Genomic DNA, 7,543 nt, shown 5'->3' with positions numbered 1-7,543 from the left:
TATTTTTTCCTGAATAAGAGGGAATAGTTCTCCAAATCTGTCTATATTTTACACTTCGGAGATTAGAAAAAAAAAAACAAAATAAAACCCCACAAACCCAGTCAGGTCCTTAAATCACAGCATGAGAAGTACCCAAAGGATGTTTTCTTAGGGCAGGATGGGAGTCCAGCTGCCCGCAGTCTGGACCACAATTCTTGTCCCTTCTGAATCTTTTTGCCTTGTTTTATTTTATTTTTCCCAACTTTTTTGGTAAATGTCCACCCGAATGAAAAGTTCAGAGTAGCACAGTGAACATCCTTATATCCTTCACCTAGACTCTCCAGCTGACAACCCCAAGCCAGGCCACATGTGGTCACCCCGTCCACAGGCGCTAGTGCGTGCGTGTGTGTGTGTGTGTGTGTGTGTGTGGTTTTCCTTTTCTGGCTAAATCACTTGAGATGATGGTGTAAAGATCATGAGATTTCATTTCTAAAACCTGCAGTGTGTGTCTCCTAAGGAAAAAGACATTTTCCTACAGAATGTCGGTCCCGTTTTCACATCCATGCTAGTCAATGCCAACACAGTAACACAGTCTAACATACAGTCTGGATTTCGTGCTTTCCTTTCTTCATCTCAGGATCACACGTGGCAGGCATTTAGCTCTCCTGATCCTTTCATTCTCCTTAATATAGAACAGTGTGCCATCACTCGTCTCTTAGGATGTTGACCTTTCCTGAACGTTCTGGGCAGGTATTTTATACCAGAAAGCTGAGAAGTACTCACAGGAAGAAGGGAACAAATAGAAAGGCAGAAAAAGCTATGATGAAAGAGCTTCTATTAGACAAACGTAAAAATATTTGGCTATAAAAAATGTGTGGAAAGAAATATGAACACACTGAGTTAAAAAAAAAAAAGAAAGAAAGAACCTATAAGTTCATAGTGATACTGAATGATTATTGGGACCAGGGAAGAATACATCTATTTGTTGTGTTCTTCTCCTGAGCAAACCAGTTAGTCTGGTTAAAAAAAAAAAAAATCCGAGGGCATCAGCCCAACGCCCGCAGGAAAAGGAGGCTTTGCCAGCAGGTCTGTCCGAACCCCTCTGACACTGAGACCCATCCTGGCTGCAAGCAGCGGCCTCAGAACCATCCAGAGAGCAGTGGGCTGACGTCTGCAAAGCGGCGGAGCAGAGCGTTTGGTGCAACATCTGGGCTCTTCGAGGACTGCAGACGTCCCGCTCAGCAGCCCAAGCCAGGGATCTCTAAGGCTCCGTCCACTCATCGAACACGTCTCAAGGAGGGCAGCGATGCCCCAGGCACAGCGGAGGCCCCGGGGATGCAGCAGAGACCCACCCGGCTGCGGGAGCTCCCGATCTGCAGAGGGAGACACAACAAGCGGTGACAGTCGAGGACAGTGAGAGTGCCCGCACCCAGTGCCGCCCTCCTTCCTGACACTTGCCCCTCGGTGCCTTCTTTCTGCCCCTGAGGCTCTCCCTCTGAGGGCTGCTGCTGCAGGAGCCCACGTGGGTGGGAACTGATGTCCTGACAAGCAGCCCCCCATAAGGGCCAGACGGAAGCCCCCCAAGGCCTGTTCCACACTGTCTCCCACAAGGAGAGACTGGGCCCAAGGTCCCACGGTGGTCACCTGCTGACTACCCACTAGGGTTGATGCCATGATCCTTCTCCTTCCCATCTCCCTTCCCTATCCTCCTGCCAGAGCTCCCTCCAGATAAACTGCTCTTCTCACACCCAGTCTCAGGATGGATTTCTGGAGGAATCCAGCATAAGGCCCTCTGTAATGCATAAAGTCATCAGGTGGTACCAAGTGGCCTGGAGAAGGTGGAGCTGGGCAAGGGTGGAGGTGGTTATGGAGGGAGACGGCAGTCAGAAGGAGCCCACAGAGGAGGTGGCATTGGAGCAGGTGCTCTAGAGGTGAGGAAGCAGCAGTGGACATCTGGGCGAAGAACAGGGAAGGGCAGAGCAAAGTTGAAGACCCAATGGGGAGCACCAGGCCTGTCCCAGGAAAAGCTATTATGGCAGGAGCCGGGGGAGCCCCAAGAAGAGATTAGGGGGCAGAAGGGACCAGGGGGAGCAGGACACTGTCCCCCATACAAAGGGCTCTGCACAGAGCAAGACCAGTAGATGGCAGTTCCTGTCAGAAGAGTAATGGGATCTGTCATCCATATCACAGACACAGAAGAGACTGCAGGGGGGTGCGAGGAGGAAGCAGAGAGACCGGGGAGGACTCTGTTATGACAGTCCTCCAAGAGATGACAGTCAGGGACCTCAAGGGGGGCAGGCAAGTAGACCATGTGGGCCTAGGGTAGAGGATGTGCTGATATAGATGGTGGGTATAAGGGAAAGAGAAGAGTTGAAGGGTGGGGGTCTCCAGAAGCAGAGACTAAGTGTTCTGGGGGATCAACACTTGTGTAGGGAAGTGGGGGAGGAGACCAGACAGGGCAAGAGATTGATCTTCCTTGCAGGCCCGACAAAGCCTCGGCAAAACCAGCGGGGAGCTCTGGAGTAAGTATGCCCAAACGTCCAGGCCTCTGTACTCCTGCCCCATGGAGTGACCAGGAGTGGACCATCCTGGGAAAGGAATGACCAGGAGCAAGAGGACTCCCAGCAGCTCAGACAGACGCTGAAGGAAACATCTTCTGCCCCATGTAATAATTTTACAAGAAAATCTAGGACGTTGCAACTACGATCTAGAGAGGTTGGGGAGATTTTACAAACCAAGATGGATTTTATAACTGAAAATATAAAAGGAAAAAAAAAAGACATACTGGAAATATAAAAATTTGGAATTTTTGTAGATAAAATGATGACAAAGTATATAAATCTGTAAAAGCACTTGTAAGTCAATAATAGACAAAGAGTTCAGTATACAAAAAACTGTTACAAACTGATAGGACAAAGAGGCAGTGGCCATAAATAGACAATTCACAGAAGAGTGTGCCCCAGCTCTGGAACTGCTGGAAATGCGGCCTGTAGAAATAAAAGTACTTCTATCTTGTAACATTTTACACAAAAATGCCACCGCAGTGTTGTTCTTAGTGGCCCCAAACCAGAAACAAAATAAACTACCATTGTAAAGAATAATTCAGGTCTATGCTAGATCAGTTGAAGATATTTCCATGAGGAATTGAGTGATAAAATCAAGATGCAGAAAAATGTTCATTACAGGTTTATATATTCTATTGACGTTTTTAAAGAACTAACTTTTGGGGGGATCCCTGGGTGGCGCAGCGGTTTGGCGCCTGCCTTTGGCCCAGAGCGCGATCTTGGAGACCCGGGATCAAATCCCACGTCGGGCTCCCGGTGCATGGAGCCTGCTTCTCCCTCTGCCTCTCTCTCTCTCTCTCTCTCTCTCTCTCTCTCTCTCTCTATCATAAATAAATAAATAAATAAATAAATAAATAAATAAATAAATAAATAAATAAATTATTAAAAAGAACTAACTTTTGGCTTTGTTAATTTTACCTATTAACTTAGCTTCTCTGTTTCATTAACTTCAGTTCCTTATCTTAATTCTACTTACCTCTACTTATCTACTGTACTTTGATGTTTTTTTCTAGCATCTTTTTCTTTATTTTTATTTTATTTTTTTCTAGCATCTTAATATGGAATCTTAGGTCACTGATTTTCTTCTTTAAAGTTATAAATGTTCCTCCTTGTACTGCTTTAGCTGCATTCCTCAAATTTCGATGGTTTTTTTTTCATTATCATTCAGTAAAACTTTTTTTTCATTCAGCAAAACTTATTTTTAATAAATTTGAGAAAAATACTGAGTCTATTTAGAATAAAACATAAAGCAAATAATCATTCAGTTGATAGATAAATGTGTCCAAAATTACAAGAAGAAAACGGAAGTTACTGAGGTTTGGGACATAATAGTGTTAAGATTAATTGGGAAAACCATTTTGCTTTAAAACTTGTTTAAAAGGTCAAAAACCAAGTAATTGCCACCTCTCAAGAGTAAAACTAGAAGTTAGTTGAGAATCCCAATTGAGATATAGGGATTTTGTTTGTTTTACACTGAGTTGGCCACCTCCTTATCTGCTTGCAGGAGCAAACTGCCCCCCATTATCCATACACCCCTTCTGAACCTCTGTTGTGTAGCAGGCACACGGCAGCTCAGAATTAGGATAACAGTTCCCAGCCTCCCTTGCTGTGATTTGCGGACAAATGAGCAAATGCTGTGGAGTGGAGTGTGAATACAGGTGAGGAATGTCCACGCCAGGCTTCACCCATAAAGGAAGAAGTGTACCTTACTTGTCTCCTTTTCCCTCTTCTCACTGCCAAAATACAGATATGGGGCATCTGGATCAAATGGATAGAGCCAATGGCCTAGGCATAGTTATGATCCCGTTCACATAATCTCTGGGCACAACCTCTGTCCTCCTCTTCACCGCTCCCCTAACCAGAGCAGAGCTCCCGGGGCCCCATCTTTCAGGGTGAACCTGCTCACATTTTCCAAAAAGACAGAGGGTTCGCTTCGTGGACCAGAACTGCCACACCAGCTCTGCTGTTCACATGAGGAGGAAATCAACCTGTATCTTGTGTCCCATTTAGCCATGGTCACAGTAGCCACAGCTAACTCATAACTAATTCAGAGCCCCCCAGAACTTGGATAAAGATCTATGGATCTTCTGATTCGAGCTCTCAAGACGTTCCCCACAAAAAAACAAACTTAGGGAAGGATAAGTAAGTAGGTTGTAGAGGCTTTAAACATAACCCGCTACAGAAATAGAAGGAGCTGATTTTATGGTTGGAAAAAATGAATCTTAGACAGATGAAATGAATCAGTCACCAAAGTTAGAAGCAAATTTTGCTACTAAAGTGTGCAGGTCAATATAAATTTACCCCAGGTGGCAAGTGACACACTCACTGTAGGCCATGTCCTGCCAGGAGATAGGCTGTGACCAGCCCCAAACTTGGTCTACACAGTTGGTTTTCAACATTAAAAATGAGAAGATTCCACAAGGTATGTGTATATCAAATCTTCACACTGTACACTAACTATTTTACCATTTTAGTTGTTAATTACACTTCAATGAAGCTGGAAGAAAAAAAAAGATTTGGCATAAACATCTAGATTTCCAGCTTCCTCTAAAAAATCAAACACACAGAAAACTGGATGTACTTTCCGTTAAGCAACTCATGACCTGAGCAAATCCCTGCTGCCCTTCGTGGGTGGGCCACGAGGCTGAGCTCACTACAGTCCTCCACCCTCTCTGTTGCCCCTCAGCAATGAACCTGAAAGTCATCACTGTTTATTATCTCTCAGGCTGCTGGGCCTTTTCTCCATCATAAAAACAAATCTCTCTACTCATCTCTGTACTAAAAACAACAGAACAAAAAGATAGATCAAGAAAGCCACGTGTTTTAACGAGACTGAGAATGCTTATTTCTTGGTGGAAATGAATTCCCCAGGTATTTACCGCACAGACGAAATACAATAGCACTGAAAACTGAAAAAAATACACTCAAACACACTTCCCGCACATACACCACCTCCCTGGCCTCTGTAAGCATGTGAGTTATGATCCCGTTCCTACAATCTCTGGGCACATCCTCCATCCTTCACTGCTCGCTCCCCTAACCAGAGCGGAGGGAGTTCCGGGGGCCCCCCCCATTCAGGGCGATTGCACTCACAGTTTCCAGATGACATCATCACTGCAGGAGCCAAGCCTCTATGTGGAGATGGTTTCTTTGACTCTTTGCTTTCCCCTCCTTGGACCCAGGAAGCAGCCCAAGCCATGTTTTGCTTCCCCAACATGTTAACGCAAACAGCCTGCCTCGCAAACTGGAGAGGCGCACGCTACCTTAATTACACGGTTGCTATTGAAACACCCGAGTGATAGACAAAACCCTTCATTTGGGAGGGAAATTAGTTGTACACAAACAAGAACACATTTCATCTTGAATTAAAATCTTCGACACTCCCTTGGCAAGAACTCTCTGGCAGTTTCTCTTCCTTTCTCCACTGCGTTACCTCTTCTCCTTCGTGGGAGATTTTCTTGGCAACGGGCCAGACTCTGAGCCCCCTCCCCGCCAGGCCTCTCCTGTAACCCCCTTCTGGTTCCTTCTCTGGCCTTTGTCGAGATCTCAGCTGCTCCCCAACCTTGAGCCTCCACCCGCCCTCCCAGCCCCAGCCCTTCCTGGACGGTGCCCCCCTCCCCCAGCCCCTAAGAGATGAAAGATGTCAACTTGGGGAGGACCTGCCTCCCTCCAGGCCCCGACCCTGGAGGTGAACGAGTGATTGGACGTGATGAATAACACTCAGCGAAGACTCGACGCAGGCAAAATGCTCGGTTTAGCCGAAACTCCCAGATTTATTGCCGAGCACCACAAATAATGAAATCATCAATCTTCCACTGACTTAAAAAGCGAATCCGCTGGGGCAAGTTTAAACTGGGCAGTGGGGGAAGAGCTCAGTGATTAGGACTCTAGGATCCCCCTGCCTGCCCCCCAACCTGCCAACCCGTCCCCGGCCCTGGGGACTGTGCTCACTAGGTGTGCCCCAGCCCTGAGGCCTGCTCTGAGCAGGAGAGGGGAGTCACCAACGCCCTGACCTGCCACCCACAGGGGTCTCATGGTCCCTGACCCCAAAACTCATGACCTCACTAAAGGACTCACACCCTCAGTCCCCTGGGGAGGAAAATAGGCTTCAGCCCCTACTTCCTCAGACACAGTCACACTTACCTGTTACTGACATAAAACAACTTAATTTTTGTCACTTGGCTGGGAACATCTCAATAACACTCTCCGTGAAATCTGGGACAGGCGTGCATTCAGGCTACCAGAATCTAGGACACTGTTTCAGAACTTTCTATCATCCTGAAGCCCCACCCATCAGGACAGGCACGCATCAGTCAGGGACCCAGCACGGGTAGCAGAGGACACCCCCACCTTATATCCACCATCCACAGGAGCCTAGGAAATGCAAGCAGTAGCTCTGGGGCTTCTGCAGCCAGGAAGCATCAGGACAGAAGTGGACGTGGAGGCTGAGTGCCTGCCCACCGTGCTCAGCACCCACTCACCCGGGCTGGAGTTTCTGCTGTTCCTGAAGCCGGGCCCAACTCACTCAGGTGCACCCCGGACCCTCAACCTCTCCAATCTGCATACACTGGGTACCAGCATCGATTGGGTCCTTATCCAGTCTTAGCATCCGGGCAGTGACCCCGACGATGGCCACGTGGCCAGGGGAGGAGGGAGGCTGGCTTCCTCCCAGCTCCCACTCCGAGGCCAGCAGCTCCCCTTCAGTGGGTTCCCAAACTGGAACTCAACAAAGATTCTCTTTAAGACTAAGAATTTGGGGGCTAAGCAGAAGTTTGAAAATGACAATCTGCATCACCCTCCAGACAGAAAAGCTGCTAAGTTACATCAACATGCGGTTCCTGCATCTTTGTGGTAGGGTCCCCACAAAGATGATTTTGGAGCCCTTAATATATGAACATTGTTTATTTCAATAGTACATAAGACTATTAGATGTGTATTAGAAAAAAGCTAGTACATCAAATCCGTAACTTCACTGATGCTATTGCCTATGATGAGTAAAA

General features: G+C 47.1%; 1 long non-coding RNA gene across 1 annotated transcript; it reads right to left on the bottom strand.

Moving 5' to 3' along the window:
* Nucleotides 1-207: 207 nt before the first annotated feature.
* LOC129496886 (uncharacterized) lies at nt 208-5,879 on the bottom strand. Its single transcript, XR_008661859.1, has 2 exons — nt 5,637-5,879; nt 208-1,352 (listed from the first exon to the last, which is right to left on the bottom strand). It is a non-coding gene; the product is annotated as an uncharacterized LOC129496886 (long non-coding RNA).
* Between the last annotated feature and the right edge of the window lie 1,664 nt (nt 5,880-7,543).

The sequence above is a fragment of the Nyctereutes procyonoides genome, unplaced genomic scaffold (genome assembly GCF_905146905.1).
Source record: "Nyctereutes procyonoides isolate TBG_1078 unplaced genomic scaffold, NYPRO_anot_genome, whole genome shotgun sequence".
Classification (NCBI taxonomy): Eukaryota; Metazoa; Chordata; class Mammalia; order Carnivora; family Canidae; genus Nyctereutes; species Nyctereutes procyonoides.
The sequence above is the reverse complement of the archived record's forward strand: the minus strand, read 5'-3'. Positions and strand labels throughout refer to the sequence as shown.